The sequence below is a fragment of the Euwallacea fornicatus genome, chromosome 8 (assembly GCF_040115645.1).
Source record: "Euwallacea fornicatus isolate EFF26 chromosome 8, ASM4011564v1, whole genome shotgun sequence".
NCBI classification, from domain to species: Eukaryota; Metazoa; Arthropoda; class Insecta; order Coleoptera; family Curculionidae; genus Euwallacea; species Euwallacea fornicatus.
Window position 1 is genome coordinate 2,571,993 of NC_089548.1, and position 20,417 is coordinate 2,592,409.

Sequence of the window (20,417 nt, forward strand, 5' to 3'; positions counted from 1 at the left end):
ATGATGATGTGTACCTTGCGGCTAATCCTGTTAAACTTCTGTGGAAAACAGACCTCTGGGGCCTACTCACGACCACATGCGGAAGTTTGAGAGCCATGTGGTGGGTGAGAATACTTAAACTGCTGTGTGTCTCACAGGGTCTTTAATGGTCTTGCGGTTACATATGTGACCCATCTGGTCCCTGAGGCCTACTCTGGAGGATAGACTTAAGTTGAAAGACCATGTGGTGGGTCTATGGGGCTGGACCTCTTCGAGTTGTTGCGTGATCTTAAATGATCTTAAACTAGAGTTAAACGAGAGATGTCCAGATCCTGGCGCGATTTCTTTTAGTATTCATATAAGTTTACAGGACCTTAATAATTTTAAAATTAAATTCTAAACGATTTGAAATCAATATTTGTTCGTTCGATTTGTATTTCAGTTTATTAGCTCGCATTTATAGCATGAAATTGTGGCCACTCGCAAAATATGCCAATTGCTGATCATAAACAATTCCATAAAAATTTCTGTTGGTTTTTCCGTGAAATAACGAACTACCAACTGTTAGCTCTGTACCGAATTACATTTAATGAATATTAGATAAAACTTTAAATTAAATTAACACTGAAATAAAGTAACAATGCTAATTTGATTTCCATTTAAATCCTCCATGAAACGTGATGTTAATTTTCGCAACCAAAGCTCTGGTGTGCCTACAAATAAACGTTTCATGTGGCCCACGCCCAAATACAGCAATTATTGTACGCATATAATGCATATTTGCATTCAGCGACAAATTGTGGGAACAACACCTATAAAGTTCCAATTCAAATATGTGCTTAATTGAGGGTAAACCAGAACTTTGCATTCGTTAAGAAAGTATGTCGATTACTAGAAACGGCTTAATTACAACTATTCAGTTTCGAAAACAGTCCTGAAACATACATCTCTCCTCAATGCAGGTAGATTGTGAATTTTGGTCAGTTGCCTCAAGAGCAGGTCCGAAGGGCACTCCCAAAGGGCTACTGCTTGGAAAACCGACCGGTCGAGGCCGGACAACGAGAGATTACTCGTGAACGAGTTTCAAGCTCATCATTACGTCAATCTACAGAACACTAAATATTTTTTCATAATATTCCGTATACCGAAAATACTAACAGGATCCTGTAAAGGACAAAGTAAATGTGACAATTTTCGGGAATCGAGTGATAAGAGCTTTGATGGATTTTAGATCCATTATACAAACTTCCAGCTTATCCAGCTCGCCTCCACAATCGTTTTTGCATTTCCACAGAACCTCTTGGCAACCTCTGGTTCTGAGTTATGTGCGGTATCGCGAGGTTATTTAAATCGATCGGTTCCAATACATGAGGCAGTGTTTAAAGGAAATTTTCAGGTGATAGCGGAGTTTCATGGAGAATTGAAGAAGTTGTTTTGGATGCATCTTTTCTAGAGATAAACTTTTCCAACGAGCTGCATATACGGGCATCCATGCCACATAACATGAATGCACTATATGCTTTCTATAGCTATACAGGGTCTCCCTTTCTGGAGCTTAAGTTTTAGCATCTGGTAACTTACTTTTCGGAGGCTGCAGGTTGTTGCGAAAGCTTCTGAAAGCCATTACAATTTTTGAAAGTTTGAAACCGCTAACAGCCTTCTAAACCCTCGGGGTTAAGCTCCAGATACCGCAACCTGTATAACCTATGTATATACAGGATGGTTTTTTCAAAGAACAAAGCTGATATTTTGAAAATTATGCCTACAGTGGAAAAATCCAAAAACATGTCTACCATAATACTTGGGAATTATTGAGGGTATGATAAACTCACTACCTTCTATCAAATGCACCCCAGCCACCCAAAGTCCTTTTTTTTAATAGTGCGGTTATGGTTGCGATATATCGTCGAGAGGCATTTTCAGTAAACTCTTCAATGATACCAAAGTTTCTGGAATTCACCCCCAAATGTATCCGACAATGCCTAAAATGCAAAATTCATGAGTAAGGCGTGGAATGAAATGGTTTTCAATCAACAATAAGTAATAGAACTGACAATTAATTCAAAGTTTTATTGGAATTGAATCAAAGCGTAAGATTTACCGTTCAAATTAATAATTTTTTATAATAGGGGTTGGAAATGTTCATTATTTTCCATTTAAGCGCACGATATTCACATTATTGACTCACATCAACAAAAGTTTCTTAGGAATTGTAAAATACTCAGTCATAATAAGCAGTTTTAACTCTTTTATTGTCTTTGATTGGGTTTTGAACACTATAAATTTCATGTATCCCACAAAAAAAATCAAAGGGCGTCAGATAGGGAGATCTAGGGGGGATTTCTATCGTTCCTCTCCTTCCAATCCATCTTGCTTGGGTAATTGTTGTCCAACTATTGCCTGACGGGTAAAATAAAATGTGTCTTGTTGAAATCTTAGAAAACTTTCATCCAATTGAAGTTCGTTGCATTCATCTTGCTGATTGTCTAGCTCATGAATTATCGATGATTCAATAACATTTTCTAAAAGATCACGGTATATTTCCCTGTTCAAATCATCGCCAGTAAACAGAGGTCTTGTGATAGGATCTCTAAGGATCCCAGCCCAAACATTCAGTTTTTGTGAGTATTGAGTGCTTCGTTCTCTCTTAACATGAGAGGTTGAATCATTCGAGATTCTACAATGTGTCGCTATTTAAAGTGCTATTCGGGAAAAGGCGCACTCCTCACTGAAGCAAATGTTTACCAGTAGTCGGTGTTGGTTGATAATCAAAGCTTGCATCATTTTGCAATATTCAGTTTGTCGGTCTAGACCATTTTGATTAAATTCCTGATGAAGTTGAGTTTTGCATAGACAAAATTTTTGTAATTATAAAACTTTTAGAACCGACGCTGTTGACAGTTCAATCAAAGTAGATGCTTGACGGACAGGCAATGATGGGTTTTGGGCAAATTGTCCGGGAATTTCGATTTGAGCAAGCTCATTTACTTCCTAAGTTGATTCCTTCTTTGATTGGCCACAGAACCATTTTCAACAAATTTCCGTATTAATTGCCTTATGTGGGAAGGATTAATGGTTCGTAAAAGAAGTTTCTCAGCACCATAAATAAAAGCCATATTAATCCATTTCGCAACTGAATACACCATATTCGAAAATAACGGAGAACGTTTCGAACGCTTGTTGTAAAAAATCATGAATATTGAGCACCAAATCTTAAGCCTTAATGTAATTAGAATCAAATTTCGAATTAATGTATAATATATATTAATATGAATATTCGCTTGAGTGTCTTACTCATGGATTTTACATTTTATTCATTATCGGAGTCGTTTAGGGGCGGAACTTCAGATAATTTAATACCATTGAAAAGCTTATTGAAAATGCTTTCCGATGGCATGTCGCAATCACGTCCTTTGTATAAAAAAAAAAAAAAAACGTTTGGAGGTTGAGGTGCATTTGGTAGAGGGCAGTGAATTCATCACATCCTCCATCATTTCCCCCCTCGTATTAATCTAGAGGTGTTTTCGGATTTTTCCATTGTCGCGATAATTGTCGAGACATTGACTTTTACACTTGAAAAAAACCGACCCCGTATATGATTCGATCAAAGTCAGCACATTCAAACAATCCGAACTCCAGATTCGAAATTGGCGTTTTGGTTATGCAGGATCAGTTTCACTTCCGACTAACACTACCTCGATCAATCCAGGCATTCCCTATTCATGGAACTATAATTTGCTCTAATGGCAACATCGGGCTAAGCTAACATCAGCATTTCCATTTGGATTTGCGTATTATAAATATTTGACTTGAATGAAAACGCAAAAATCTGCTTTCGCATATAAATGCAAATAGTAAAAGTTGTCATGGAGATCTGCGAGATTCACGGCATCATCGTCAGTCCAGATATCTGAAAAGTTTCGTAATTTTTCATGCTTTCTGCCTTTTCATTGTAAACGTTGCCGGCTTAAATTTAGCCGATGAAAAGCGTCAATTTAGTAAACTGTGTTGCTTAGACTGATGCAAGTAAAACGTGGTAAACAAGTCAGTCAAAGGTGGTAAATCGAGGGAACTGTTGGTCAACATGGGAGCAATAAGAATTGATTAATTCTCTTTGAAGCACCCGGAAAGAAATTGCAATTACGTACACGCCACATTAGCACAAAATGCTCTTAAATGTTTTTTATGTGTTTTTGCAAATAGCTTCAAAAACAGTTGTTGAAGATATGAAAACATTTCAATACTTTTTTTTTAATTCCCCAAGAAATGTAAATTTGAGGAAATGGGCGCTCAGTGGCGTACCATAAAGGAGTTAGAGATGTTAAATTATTTATACTAAGTGTCTCAGTCAAGTTGTGAATAAAATCTTATCATAATTGTTTCGGAAAGTCCCCTCGAGACCTTTAAATTGGGCCGCCAGTGGCTTGCTTATCGGTACGTCACTGAAAAATTGGAGAGAGGGTTGAAAAAGTAAGGAAAAAACACCACTATGGCAACTTCAGGACGTTTCGTGCTAAATAAACTAAAAAGAACTCTTGTTTCAAACCGGACGACTAGTTTAGAAACAATTTATTTAATATTTTACTAAACTTGTTTAGTTCAGGTAGGCAAGCCACTATTGGGACAACAAGATATATTATTTTTGCACATGTGCGCTTCAGCTCACTATAAATGTCTACAAGATACCAAATTTTTATTATTTTTTTAAATTAAGTAATGATTAAGGAAAATCAATTTGAGTACCTGCTTTACTAGGCAATATGCTCTTAAGGGAGATTTCCGGAAAAAACTTAGATTTGCTTTATAGGAGTTAAGAATGTGTCAAGCGCGCGAACTGCTGTGTGTTCTGTTCGTGTCCATTACGTGATTTGTTCTCACAGACTCTGCCGTTTTCAGGTTATGTTATTGATGTGTTTTTTCACGGCAGCAATAGGAAAAAATAGCGCAACCTAGCGGTGAGATTGGGAACTGCGAACATTTTTTTTACTTATTTTGCGCATTAGATCCACCAATACTGCTGGGCAAGGTTCGAGCGAAAAATTCCTCTGAAGGTAGTTTTCCACAATAGCCCCTTTTACGTCACATGACTTTCATTAATCGCCGATGTGGTTGTTTTATTAGAAAAGCATAACATATCATGTAACCCATCAATTTGCTTAATAACTGTGGTTGAATTATTGAGTGGAAAAATGAGGCTTGCTTCAATAGACAGTTATTTTTAAAACCTCTTGAATTAATAAGACTGTCAATGGAACAGGGTAATAAATTACTTCTGGTCTTTGATTACCAACTGGAAGAATCGTAATGAAAACGTTCACGGTCACAATCAGCCCTCAGCGACAAACAATGGCCCTCGTTTCTTCTACGTAAACGTTAATACGTCAATCTTCGAGTAATCAATGGGGAATTGGCTTTATTAAGTTGTAGTTTATTTAAACATGTCGTGTAGCAGCAGTAATGAATTCTCCAAACAACCATTCAAACATTTCCTAGAAGCATGGAATCCTCATGGGTGCCCATCCTTGCCGCTTTCGCTATCGATCATGGCAACACATTAAATGAATTCTGCTTTTATGGGACACGTAACAGGTAGCTTTCCGTGGCACACGATTCAAAAATAGTATTTTGTGAAAAAAAATTCCTGCTTGCACTACAAACAGTTATTGTCCATTTCTAGAGCAAATATGAGAATCTTAGTAATCATAAAAGGTGGGAAGCCGGTTGAAGTGGGGAAAAGTTGCGCCATTCGAGAAAGTTCCGATTTCAAATTTGACAATTTTCAATGACTTTCATAAACGTTTGGAAAATTTGGAATTTTTGATAACTTTTTTCTCAGCTTCTCGTTGTTTTAGTCCTGAAAATTGTAAAGTTGTTTCTTTGCTGCTTAATTTATCATAGCCTTAAATAATAATCAAATGGGGACAGATCTGGTGTTCGTGCCGGCCAACATATTGCTTCCATTATTTGAAACGGAGTGGACCGGGGTTATTTATGTTTTCCGAGACTTCCCAGCCTCACTAATAGATGCGTTACTGTCTTCTCCTATCACCCCTCGTGAAATGGAAGAATCATCTGGAAAAAAATGAGGAATATAATTTGTTGCCGCCTGTAAAATTCCAAGCACTTTTCATTTTTCTTCACTCGAAGAAGGCATTTTTGAAACAAATTTATGCCGATTTCATAACGGTAGGTTGAATTAAGCGAAATTCAGTAGAACGGTTTTTTTGTTTCTGGAGAATATAGCCGGTTCATGATGTTGTTTTGTGAGTTTTGTTCGGGCGCTTAATCTTGGATGTTGGTGAATGTTTTGAAGGCGTGATTGAGATCCATACCTCGAAGGATTGAGAGGCAGAAAATGAATCCAGACAGCAGATGGAAAATATAATGGAAAAAGCCGAACGATCATAGTGCAAATGAGGCATCTCCGGCACTCAAACTGTCATAACATGAAGCAACCAATAAAATGCCTATTTGCTCCCAGAGGGGCAGATTACCTCACGCAGTAATTGCGACACTTTTTACAACGCAGTTACCTAAATTCGTGAAAACGGTTACACAGAAAACAACAGCATTACATGCTATAAATATACGAGTAGATATGAAAACTATTAGGAATTATCCCTACAACTGACTGATAAAAATAGACTATAACGAAACAATGTATGTTTCATTTGTTTTTTTAATTAATTAGCGGCCGGCGTCCGTTAAAAACCGTTTATCGTGTCTATTCTGAGGTATGGTAGAAGCAATTAATAGTACAGTGCAACGAAAAAATTATAACGGAGTTGGCAAATCTCACAGTTTGTTGGGATAGGATTGCAATCATTCAACTCGAAGGTAATTCGTCCCATTATACAAACAGGGGGCCGATTTTATACCGTGGAGAGCAAAACATTCGTCGTGGAAAGATGTCAAAATGAGCTGAGTTGATTATATTGATAGATGTCGATGCTGGTTTGACAGGGTCTTATGACGTCGTTCCTCGGATGACGTTCTCCTCTTCACGTCAAAATGATGCGAAACAATAGCAGTCGTCGATGTTGACATTCTTCGAACAGGTTGTGGTGACGCTATTTCTAAGAAACGTTCCACCCCCTAGGGCACAAGGTCGGCCCCATTACGGTCCTATTGAGATTTCGCAGTACCGATACTTGAATCTTTGGAAATGTTACAATACCATTGTGCGATGGAGTAGCTTCCTTGTTGCTAATTAAAAAGGGAGAAGCAAAAAGAAACAAGTTGTATTTGCCTTGAGAATCGAGCGACTTTCATGATAAAAGGAAACTGTGTCGTCTTGAGGCGACAACATCCTTGGAGGGCGATTAATCATTTCTTACCTCAACTAGTGCTAGCGACCGCTGTTCTAAAAATAACCCCCGAATTTCGGCGGCAGGATACGACGGGGAGCCGACGACGACGTCGACGTCGACGTTGCCTGCAGGTGCATCCCGGGGCAACACCAATCGATAAGTGGGGGCGGGAACTCCCGACCGACTGGCGACACACAGTTGCCCAAACTCGCAAAAATCTCATCAACATCTTCCCAAAAATAAACACATTTACTATTTATCCTTCGTACCACCCCAACTTAATTACTCAATCCCTAATTAAGCCTAAGCCCGATTTTATCCGCCCACTCTCTGTTCCTAATTGTGGCATCGATAACTAAAAATCAAACGAAAAGAGTTCCCACACTCGACAAATACGCTCATAATAAACCTCAATACTTACATTGTATCTCTCGTTATTTAGAGCACCGCTCCAGCTCTATAGGCGATAGATGGAGCAGACTAGGCAGGGAGAATGGATGATGTCATAACAGGCACTTCAGGCATGAAAGGTATTATAATAGAGAAAGTCGGAGGTGTTTGCGGACTCTCTTAATCTCAACGCAGACATACAGATCTGGGGTTTGAATGGGTTTATTTTGAGCCTTGTACGGAAAGTAAGATTATTTAATCAATAAGGATACAGAGCTGTAACATTAGAGCGAGCGTTTTCCTGCATAGGAACGAGTGCGAGATAAAGATGGGACGAGAACAGCTGGATGAAGCTGGATTCTAACTGGAAAGTACCGGATAATAAACGACTCGCTCCAGATTCTCTATTTCTCTGTGAGGCATTCACCTATCGTAAACAACATTATTTGGGGAAAGTTAAGTTTGATTTATCGAAGAATTCGTGGATTAATTGGAAACTGCATTTTAGTAATTTAATGGAGAATTGTAAGAGCTGGTTGATGGTTCAAGTTTAAGCATAGGAAATTCGGTAATTTGTTGAGAGATCGGTTAGATTACCCTTTTTAGCTCAGAATACTACCGAATTTATACAGGATATCCACATCTGGGGCTCGATCATGAGGATCTCAGCAGCTATAAAAGATATGAGGGTAGTCACATTGGGTCAAAGTTGCCAGATGGGAAGTTCACTAATTTGCAGTTTTCCAAATTTAACAATTCTAAAGATTCTAGGTGGCATTCGAAAAAAATTGAAATTTTAAAGAAAGTGATTTTTACTCTTTAGATATCTTATTTTTCAAGGTAATCCAAAACTTTTCTATAACTTCGCGATATGATATTTGAAATTCCACATTTTGATTTTTGGCAACTATGATCAACTTTGTTTTTTCTTACCGGTGCCATCTTGTATTTTCACTTTTTTGAACTTAGCTCTCTTTTGCCACAAATTCAGGTGCAGTCTTGCAGGACTTACATACGTTACGATGGCCGGTACATACACCAAATCCGTCCCCATTTGATTACTATTTATTTTGAAATACGAAAAACCTCATTTAGGTACTCTCAAAGGTATCTGACCTAACACTTAAAGAAACAAAAATTTCGGAAAATATTACATTATATCTCAACATACCCTCCTTAGAGATTCATATGTTTTCTCCGCCATGTTCTATGGTTTTTGCACCCTGTTGATTATTGGCAAATCTCTTTCCACCTAGCTATTTTTTCAAGTTTGGAAATAGAAGATAATCTGAAGGTGGTAAATCTGGCGAGTAGGGTGGGTGAGAAAAAGCTCGAAATTAAAATGATTGATATTGGCCATCGCGATGACGGAAGTGTTGACCGGTGGGTCGTCTTGATGAAACGAACCTTTCTTTTTTGTGAAATGCGGCCGTCTTTTGCTAGTTTCTTCGCTCAAACACTGCAATAAATTCTTATAATATCCTCCGTTTATTGTTTTTTCTTTGGGGAAATAGTCAATAAAAATTATCTCACGTGCATCTCAAAAAGGTGACTCCATCGCCTTTCGTGCAAATGGAACGATTTTCGCCTTCTTCGAAGGCGATTCTTCCCTGAGCTCATTATTTTGACTGCTCTTTCGTCTCAGGTGTGAAATGATGGATCCATGTTTCATCCATGGATATGATTCGACGCAAAAACTCGGCTTTATTGTTGCGAAACTTTGCCAAACACTCCCTTGAAACATCCTCATGGTGCTGTTTTCGTTCAAATGTGAGTAATCGCGGCACCCATTTTAGGCACAGTCATCTTGTATCCGATTGTTCGCACAAAATGCAACGTACAGTATTTTTTGTAACACTTATCTTTCAGTACAGTTTAGTGGATTTTCGCGACAATTTTTGAAGTGGTCAGATCTGGAGTGTCTTTGGGCCGATCACAGCGGAGTTCGCATTGGCAGCCCGTTTGAGCGCTTTTAAACTCTGCCACTCAATATTTTACAGTTATTAACGAAGGACCAGATTCCCTCACAATAGAATCTCACTCCCATTTAATTTTGGGGAACTAAGGCTTTTTAAATGAAAGTATAAAATTGCGTATCGATGACCAATATTTTCCATGTTCATAAAATCTTTAAAAGCATTTATTAAAAACGACTTCAAAACGAACTTAAATGAATGTAACACCTTCAAACTCTGTACATCAGCTTGTTCAGGCTAGGTGCTTGTAATATAAGCAGTTTTTTGACAAAAAAATCACCATCTATATGTCAGGTTGGGTACTTCTGGAACTGCCCTCGTATTCATAATTTCCCACCAATATTAGTAAACTGAGAATATCATCGTTATTTGAAACTCCAAAATAAGACGAAGAAACATTTTAAGGTCGACGCAATTCAAAAATGTCCAAAATATTAAGGTTAAGATGGGGCCCCAGGAAAAAATAAAATTAATGATGGCTGCCGAAAATCGAAACGTCGGATTTCATATACGACGTCACCATGTTGTGGTACACGGAAAGTTGTGATAAAGGTGTCATTTTAAGTTATCTCATTAAGTTACCGGAATTTTTAAAATTTCAAAACTGCACATGCTTGAAACGCACACCTTTGGGCTAAATCAGTAGATCTCACACCTTTTCTGGTTGCGGCGACCCCCAGTGTTGAGGTCCTGAAACGGACCTTCCTTTTTCAAACAATAATTCGAACTGTTCCTAGCGATTTTTCACGAAAACGTAATTCCTGGAGAGCAATGAAATCCGTTTTTACTACAGTAATTTAATTACATTTAATGCCTTGGCTTGGAATCAAGTTTTGTTGCCTTCTAAAAAGTCCCTGTCTAGTTCATTTTGGCGTATTAATTGTAATTGGCAATTAAACGTAAGAAACCATGGCAAATTCGAAGGATTCTCCACGAAGGATGGATTTAAAATAGCTCCAGTTCTTAAATTCAAGGTTTTAGCTGTAAGCCTTCCAAGTAGTTCAAAAGAGAGGACTCTCAAAGCTTACGAACATGTATTGTGCATTTTGAGAGGTTACCTTATATAATACTGCGAGATCTTAATTAAAAATCTTTATGGGTTGAGCGCCCATATAGGCGTAAAATAATACAGAAACTCTAATAATACAGGCACATACATAAATTTGACGTTGGTGGTTTAAAAATAACTGTTGAACTTCGAAGTTAACTATACTCATATAATCACTCGGTTATTATTTAATGGTACGGCAATTTTCCTAATTATAAACACGCCTTTTTACCCAGAAATTACCCACACTACATCCGCTATATGCAAAGGCTATAAATGAAGAAATAATTATCCGAAAAAACGTTCCAATTCCAGGCTTCAACTTTCTCCCCTTTCTATGCTGCTTTGTGAAAATTTACGTACGCTTACGTAAACGTAAATAACATTACCGTAAACGTACATAAACGTACATACATTACGTAATGTACGTACGTAGTTAAAGACACTCTGAACTAACAGGTCCGCCAATTTTCAACGACTATCTTTATGAATATGTCATAAAATATCTTTCTCGGGCTAATAAACACCAAAATCAGATTTCAAACGTTGACCTTTGACAAAATTACACTACTTACACGAGTGTCTACCAGCGTAATCCAATATAAGGAATTTATCGATTTTTTCACATTCGATATGATTATAAAGGTCCCTTTGGGATGCCGTTTGGCCGACTGATAACTGGCTGATTATGGTCCTAGTAAAATAAATCTGGTTAATTTATAATATTAATGAACTAAAATAGGTAGCAAATAGGTACCGTGGGACACAAAATTGTACCTCTCCTCATTAACTTTTTAACAAATTATTGTCTTAAAAAAATTCAAAAGCAGCGTTAAATAGGAAAAAAAATGTTTTACTGTGAGTTGGCAAGTGGAGGTCCAGTGACACCTTAAATTAAATGTGTTACAAAATTACATGTAATAGTGTAATACGATTTTGAATTCAATACAAACCAATTTCCTATCAACGAACAAGTTTTTTTACTGTTCGTGTACTCCTTAACTGAGATTGCGTTGTATTTTTTACGAAATTTATAAATATTTTTCTCAAAAACCAAACGATACATTTTGAATCGCATTACACCGTTGAATGTAGCGTTGAAAACCCGTTAATTTCAAGTGTCATTTGACCCACGTTTTCGTTTTGAAAAATCGGACATTTTGGCCTACCGGTGATGTAAGCAACATTTAGAAAAATAAACAAATTTTAAAATATAGTATTGTTTGCCCTATTGCATGCTGCTTTTGAATCTTGAAAAAATATAATAGTTTGTTAAAAAATTAACAAGGAGGGTGAGGAGGCAATTTAGAGCCACACAGTATCTATATTTACTATCTGAACTGACGTAATGCCTGCCGCCATAAACATTTTCCAACAGGTAATTGAGGTGTTTCAAACCCATTTTTATTCAGGCCCAAAAGTTTAATTATTATCAAATTGATATGAAAGTAGTCAATAACAATTTAATTGTGCCAATTTCCAGAGATGACGGCTGTATTCCGAAATCCCGAAACAATACACGTGATTTCCATGGAAACGTTATACTGAAATTAGCTGTGGGTAATAATATTATATCACAATAGGAAGGTTTATTACACAGTATTCGCTTGGAATCGTTGATGTTCTGCTCTAGGCTATTCTCACAATCTGTGTGTGCATATGTATAGAAATTGTTTCATAGCAGAATGTCAAAAATTCAGAGGGTGAATCTGTGGATGATTCTAACAAAAAAAGGCCATATGAATATGGGTCCGTTTTCGCTTCCTGACCGAAATACAGAGTTCTACACAATTTCGTTTTTTTGTAGTTTTTTCCTCCGTTCCGGCATTAAATATTTTAAGGAAAATTGGATGGTATAAAAAACGCGCAGACATCTTTAAAAGCAAAACCATTTTTTTTTTATTTTACCAGTGACGCTCGTTGACGTGACACTGAAAATTTTAAAAGAAAAATGTGGTACGCCAATGGATTTACTCAATGCAAATAATTTTTTGAATGTTCAATAATCCTGTGAAAAAACACTTCTTGAATATTTTTCATAACGTTAACCGTTTTTATGAAAAAAAAATAAAACTCAATCTGCTACTGAGAGAGCGTATAATTCACTCGTTTAGCACAATAAAATGTAAACCAGGAATTTTTCAAATAATGCGCAATAATATACGAAGAAGGGCCGAGTATACTTGCAGATGGAAGGCATTTTCAACATACTATTTAATTGCTCATTTATAACTAACATAATCTATTTAATTTAGTCTTGACCTTTTAACATTAATTAGAAAACAATGTTTCTTTAAATATTTTTTCCATGAACACGGTTACCATTATGGAAAATATTCATAAAACTTTTTTCTTGGGAATATGGAGCATTCATATTATTTTTTTTTGTGAAAAAATCAGTGGCGTATCACAATTTTCATGTAAAATGAGCAGTCACTTCCTTTGTGACGACGCTAATAAAATGAAAAATATCGTTTTTCTCCTAAAAGGGGTATCTCTACACTTATTTTACGCTTCCCAAATTTCATAAAAATATTTAATGCCGGAATTAACTTATTAGAAAAAAAATAAAAAAACTATTTTTCATCTCCTTCAATTTCAGTTAAGCAACGAAAATGGACCCATGTTAATTTTTTTTCTAAAATTGTCCATAAATTCACATTCTTAATTTGTCATACTATTATGAAACATTCTCTATATACATGCGTATGTATTTATATTAACAATTACATGGACAAAAACAATCAGGAAACGATCTTTTTGGCCTTTTCAAAAAAGTAAATAAAAACCCAAGATTTTAAATATCACTACTAAATAAAAGGTGTTCAATTAGGAAAAAGCAATAATTTTCCCTTGAAGCTAATACAATTAACATCGATTTTGAATAATTATCGGACATCGGAATTATGTTTAAAGGTCGTCAGGGGAGAAAATGTATAGACCCTTAGGCCATTAAACAATAACGGTTTTTGGCGAAAATATCAAAGGTTAAAAAAACATATTTTGAAACTCTGTGCTCATAAACGTGAAATTAACATTAAATGATGTCGTTATCTTGTTTCTTCAAGGTGAAATTGGGTAATGAAATGTGTTTAGTACAGTGTTTTAAACTGAAATGACGGCATTTTTTTGACTAAATCAAACGTAACGTATTTTTCGTCATTTTATTTTAATACCCACCCACTTTAATCAAATATTGCTTTAAGGTAAGATCTCGACCAAATTAGAAAAAAAAGCTATATATGGAATATAAAAAATTTGCAAGAAAAAAATATTAATTTATGTATAGAAAAATAGTGTCTGATAAAATTTACTTTTACGTAGGTAAAATTACACTTGTCCGAATCATAATCTACCGCAGAAATATTTGGCCAAAACGGACAAGTCATGTTGAATTTTCCGAATATTTTTCAATTGGACTGTCAACTTCAATAATGACAGAATGAGTGACATATGTGACATAACTGATAGCAACAGATAGTACTTTTGACAGGCAAAATATGGTTTCGTTTACCAGAATATTAAATTAGAACACGAAATTTAGCAAAAAATAAAAATTATCGTAGAAAATGTCGAAACGTAGAACTTATATATAGTTATTTATGTAGCAACACCCGAAAGTAATGTTTGTAGGGCAAACTAAGTAGATTTGGGAAAAGCTTGGAGAGCCGTGTTGAACGCATTTAGATCGAGTTACGTATACAATATTTTTTACAACCTACTTCAACTGATACTTTATCCGTTTTTCAGATTTTATACTTGGTTTCACATATTAATAAGATAAATATGTTGGCATGACAGAAATGGAAAAAAGGAGTAGCAGGGGTTGGAAAATGGTTCTTCGAATTTTTTAAGTCGACTTTCCAGTCTCAATTGGAAAAACGTTAATTTCAAGTAATTAAATATAACCTAATGGTTGGCCACATTAACCAAACAATCATATTTAACGATGACGGACAAAACATATTGAGTTTTCCTTTGGCGAGTTTCGTGTCCGGAGATTTTTGAATTGGACTGTAAACTTCAATAATGACAGAATAAGTAACATATATGACGTAAATGACATTGACACTGTTAACATTTCAGTAGTTTCTCGTGTATTATGGTTGCCGAAATGCGTTGATGGATGCTCTATGATTCGTGTACCACTTTTTTACTTATTATTATAATTTTATTTATTTTTTACACTGCTATACCAGTAAGTTAGTGGTGTTCAGCTGGGACACGCTGATAAATTAGCATATAACCATGACAACCGCGCCATGATGCGTGTGGTCTATGTGTTGCTTACATTATTACTGATGCATGTTTCAAACGGTTTATGTTAAAAGCCCTTATACAATGTTTATGGCTACTTATTTCAGATATGTTTTAAACACGTTATAAAAAAAATTGGTTGAAACGATTAAACACGGGAGACGAATTTAGTTACTGGCGTAAGTAACTAAATAGTGTTGGTGATGTAGCTTTTCTACTAGAGCAATTTACTCTTCAGTCCGCCGGAATGTATGTTCATACGAAGAGAGTTCTGCTAAATTTTGGCGATTTGGTTTAGCTACTTGCCAAGCTCTTCCGCCAAATTTGAGGCAAGAGGCAAGTTTAGTTATTGCTGCAAGTAACTAAACCAATTAGCTTGCTTAATTTGTGCAATGAAGCAATTTATTCTACGATCTGATGATATGCACTATTAGACAAAACTAAGCAAACTTGTAAATATTTCAGAAATAAATTAAATTCGACCCTGTGTTTCATTTATAGTTTTTTCGCTGATTTGTGATTCGTACTAGGACAAAGCTAAACGAACTATAGTTTGTCTTAATTTTTACTAGTTGAGACCTAAGTTTAGTGTGGAATACTTGTACGAATTGAATACTTCGCATTGCGAGATGTCTGTGGGAAGGTATTTAACTGAAGAGATGCAATTGAAAATTTTTTTAATCGTTTTAGAACGAAAGGAGACAGAAAGACAGTGCTAAAAATTTTCTTCGCACAAATCCATTGCTATCCAAAGTATTAAAGAGGTACTGGACACTAGGAAATGGCGTTACTAACAGAAATTGTGGTGACATGCCAATAAACACGACCCAAAACCTACACAGGCGTACAAAAATGATTGCTGAGCAGAACCGTATTTGGTAGGTAATAAAGTAGGGCTTGTAAGCAGGGCGACCAGCAAAAATACCATTGATTGTTCCGAAAAATTAGCAAACCCAGCTTGCTTTTGCCCAAAAATATTTACGTTGCAATCTAGCATTTTGGAAAAAAATTATTTAATGACGAGACCAAAATAACTTTTTTTGGATCTGATGCGATAGCAATACGTCTAGCTGGTAGACGGTGTGACCTCAACTATACTTTACTCACAATAAAGGATGGTGGAAGTTCTATTCTTCTACGGCGATGCCTTTCGTGCTACGAAATGGCTCCAATTTATTTAACTGAAGATAAAATAAACAGGTTACGCATTTAGATATTTTGAAAAATGTAACGCAACCATTTCGTGGCAGCAATCTACCATTTGATTGGATTGGCCAGCAAAAAGCACAGATTTGAATCTAATTGAAAATCTGTAGAATTAATAAAAAGGGCACATTAAGAAGTAAAATGTCACAACTGAGGAAGATTTAAAGCAGTCCATTCGAAATATGTGGAGAAATATGGGTTTATCCAAAATAAATACTCTTTTTTAAGTCGATGTCCAGAAAACATGGAGAAGTTATTAAGAGTAACGGTTGTGCTACGCACGATTAATTTGCTTAATTATGTTTTATCTCACTTGTAGTTAATTCTTAGTTTTTCCAAAGTTTCTTTAATTTTGTCCATCAGGGTACATATTTTTATTTATACGCAATGAATTGCATTATCAATTGACATGAACGAAATCGAATTTTAATCAAAGAAATACCTCGTATACCAATCATCAATATCATGAATCGTTTAATATAAAATGGCTTTTATTCAAATATCTTCAATCACTTTTTTTAGACACACTGAAGGTAAATATGCGCCCGAATGGAAAAATAACGATAAATTTGTTGGAAAGCTCAAATAACAACTGGTCTAAAATAAAACCGATGGCTGCTTTAAATCGGAAGATATCACTACTTTGGCTAACGTTGTGCTCATTTCCATTTAAAACTAACTTAACAAGTATGCTGATGGACATATAATGGTCCAGTCGTTAGTGTGGGTGTTCGTATTTTTAGATGTTATCATAGAACTAGATTGATATAAGAGTCATTTTCTAGTTTAAGCCATCGTGAAAGTTCTAGAAATCTATAAATCAAAACTGGTACTAGAATGCGGAAACGTGGGCGCAATAACGTTATTCGTCATGTCCTGGAAGTTCGGTCGAGTAAACCCTTCTAGTATTTAAGCCTCATTCATTTTTTTTTTTTTTTTTACTTATATTCGTCTTAGTAGTTTCGGTCATTAATCAGGGAGAAATAGGAAAAATTTAAATAAGTTCCTCGCGGTTAAACCGTTTTGGGAGCGATAAGAGTTTCTAAAAATAACAAAGTAAAGCCGTGACGTGATCCTTGTTTTGATTATTCTAATCGCGAGAGTTAGCCGAAATAGTGTTATAACTTTCACGCCATTACGTGAAATATAACCGAGAAACTTGACCCGTGCAGCAATGGAAGTACTTTCATTAACTTATTGTGGGGGCTTTGATGGACGACCTTGAGACCGGAGGTCCCTGACCATTAAACTTATGGCAAATATTTATATATGTAGCTGTCCTGAATGGGTCGAAGTAATTTTCCTTGATTAAATATTGCTTTTAATCAACGGGCCCTCTTTTGAATTAACTTGGACCAGTCACGAAACTTTGACGTCAGACATATTAACCGGCACTAATTATGAGAAAAAAAATACACAGACGAATACAACGAACTGTGAAGGAAACAACGAGTCCTTTCTCTCGTGCTTTTAACTATATAATGACAGGAATTAATTATTTTTTTAAACAACGATTAGCTATTTATAAATAGATGTTATTTCTCGAAGCGTGACAAAGTTCGGGTTTGTATCGATTTTAAGTTCCCTCTAAATTAGTCTATTAAAGGTAAGTTATTTATTGTCCAACTAAGAAAGAATGACGCATTTACCTGTTGCTGCCGGATAGAAACAATCCCTCCTTGTCAAGACGAGCGTTTATTACCATTAATAAAATTGCAGGCTCAGTCAAGCAACATGTGCATTCACGATTTCGTTTATCACAACCTTTGTGCTGAATAGAGGAGTTATCTGCCTAACAAGTCGTGGAAGTTCGCTGTCGCCTCTTTTTTCTGTTTAAATTTATTAGAAAATACTACGCACGGGAGTGTCCCAAGAGAGTGAAGATTTCAGCGCAACTTCATCTACCACCGAAAATATCTTTTTTTCCATTTAAACTTGTAAAAAAATACTACGCGCGGGAGCCCTCGTGATGGAAAAAAGATCTCTTTTCTCTCATTAACATTCTTTCACTCACATTTACCACTCTCCGACGTGATATTTGCATTTACTTGAAATATCATGGAAAAAGGCACCGAAATTGCCGATAAAGCCTGGAAAATATTTGTAAGAGATATCAGCTATGCAAGTTGAATATTTAGAAATGGACGTGAATAAATTCACAATAACAGTTCGATAATTTTTTTATTGAGATTCCGGACATATTTGCATTTTTCAGGGAAAACACGTACGGAGTTCAAACTTGATTTTTTTAACCAGTAAAAGACCTACAAGAAGTCCTCCAATGGGTTTTCCTTCTTCGAGCTCCAAGACCTTAACAAAAGTGAAGTTTTTCGGGCTCCTCGTGACAATTCCTATCAACACACCTCAGACGGACACCTTTAGGCAATTAGAAAATACAGCGAAAGTAGCTCGGACAATGCTCTTATCAATGCCATTGACGGATCTCCCTGCGTCACATATGAAGGAACCTCCTTACGCCTTCTCTTTCGTGGATCCTGCACTTGAAAAATCGAAAGTTTGGGATTTCTTTTCATTTAGTTATACCCAACTGTCCTCACCCAAGAGACTTCAGAAACCCACATCTAACGTTTACTCCCGGGACACGTTTCGCCACTTTTAAAATGCCGCACAGTGTTTCGAATGATAAAAAATAAGGACAAAAATACTTGGGATTGAATATTAAATTGAAAGGTTAAAAATAGATCCAAAATAACAGGAGGAGAGAGTTGAACGACAAAGTCATTTTTAGGAAAGGACATTTCTATCACAAAACAAATTTCGGGTTTGACCTGCCATTGTTCCGGTCCTCCTTATCCGAACGCCCTCTGTGAGCATTGGAAATCTCAAACATTTTTTTTTTCAATCGTCCTTCACCTCAAACGATCTATGACCGAACTTCTGCCCTCTACGAGCCTCCAAACCTCAAAACTACACAAAGTTCCACCACTGCTAAATCTCAAAACAGGCAGCGCTATACAACACGTGCGAGATGTTATACTTTTTAACGCACGCTCACTACAGTGGAATGAATAACGCAAAGCGGAGTTTATTTACGTTATAAATCTTCACATGCACAAGTGCAACACGCATGCTTAACTGCGTGTTTGCTCGCAAATATTTTTGACATTGACACATGCGCTGTTTTCTGGGCAGTGAAAATGTTGCCGTATATGTGCAAAAGAAAACTGCTCTGAGCTTGTACATGTATGTCCTAAAGAAACATTACTGCCCTTGGGTATGAAAAAATTTAATTTTTGAAAATTGGTTTATTTAGTTCCATCAGTTTGTTAATTATGGTCGGTAAAGAGTACATTTATTTTGTTTAATCGAAAATTCTGTTCGGAAAAACATGGAAGGTCGCAAAGGTACATGGTCAAGACCAGACACAAGGTTCATGGACATTAGAGTCTCAAAACTCGCACATAATTTTTGTTTTCTCGTGCCCTATGGCTGTTTTCTGGATGTTTCTTAAGCTACTCGCGTTAAGGAAAAATTTTTAATTTCGAAAGTTTATAAATTTTTAACTTTGAAATACTGACTTATCGCATGTTGTACAGCGTTTAATAATACCTAAATTATCGTTTAAATTAATTTTTTTTATTCGAACCTGAAATCTTTATTTCGGATTTTAAATTGCTCAGGTGCTTTCTTAAAATCTTAGCATTAAAAATATTCCGCATTTCCTCTTAAATGCAAAGTCTCCAACATTTTCCATGTTTTTTTTTTGTGAAAACTTTAATGTTTGCCGAAACTGAAAAGTCCATTGGCAGAATATCGGGAAAACGGATGGCCACAGGCCACAATATTGAAATAATTCGAGTCGACAATGACTTGAAAAATATTGAAATCTTTTATTCAGCAGCTTTACTTGTCAATTTGACAAATTACACGAAACTATTCACGCAGTCGATCTTAGAATAACTGCGAATGAGCTATGGCTTAAGTTGTAAATATAGAAACACTTTGAAGATTTTTCTTCTGTTGAAATATTAATAAGATAGATTTAATCGCTTAATGATCCACTTTACTCCGCAGAAATCACTTAAAAAAATTATTATTGTTTATCAGGCGTAATAATAATAAGTAGGTCAACTTAATTCCACTATTACAGGCTTTAATTATTAGTGACCAACATACCAGTGTGTGGTGAGCACAAATTTTAGTGTAAAAACTATGCCGTTGCAACCAGTCCTCAAGAAAAAAGTAATTAAAACTCACTATTTTTAACAAAATTTGCCTTGCACAAGAGTT

General features: G+C 35.9%; 1 protein-coding gene and 1 long non-coding RNA gene across 3 annotated transcripts in view; one reads left to right on the top strand and one right to left on the bottom strand.

Moving 5' to 3' along the window:
* Nucleotides 1-20,417, top strand: part of jeb (jelly belly) — a 68,505-nt gene that overhangs the window by 11,271 nt on the left and 36,817 nt on the right. The gene's annotated exons all lie outside the window — the stretch shown is intronic.
* LOC136340506 (uncharacterized) lies at nt 18,329-19,176 on the bottom strand. Of its 2 annotated transcripts, none has more exons than XR_010732321.1 (2): nt 18,725-19,176; nt 18,329-18,661 (listed from the first exon to the last, which is right to left on the bottom strand). It is a non-coding gene; the product is annotated as an uncharacterized lncRNA (long non-coding RNA). The 2 variants fall into 2 exon arrangements; XR_010732320.1 differs by having other exon boundaries at nt 18,329-18,666.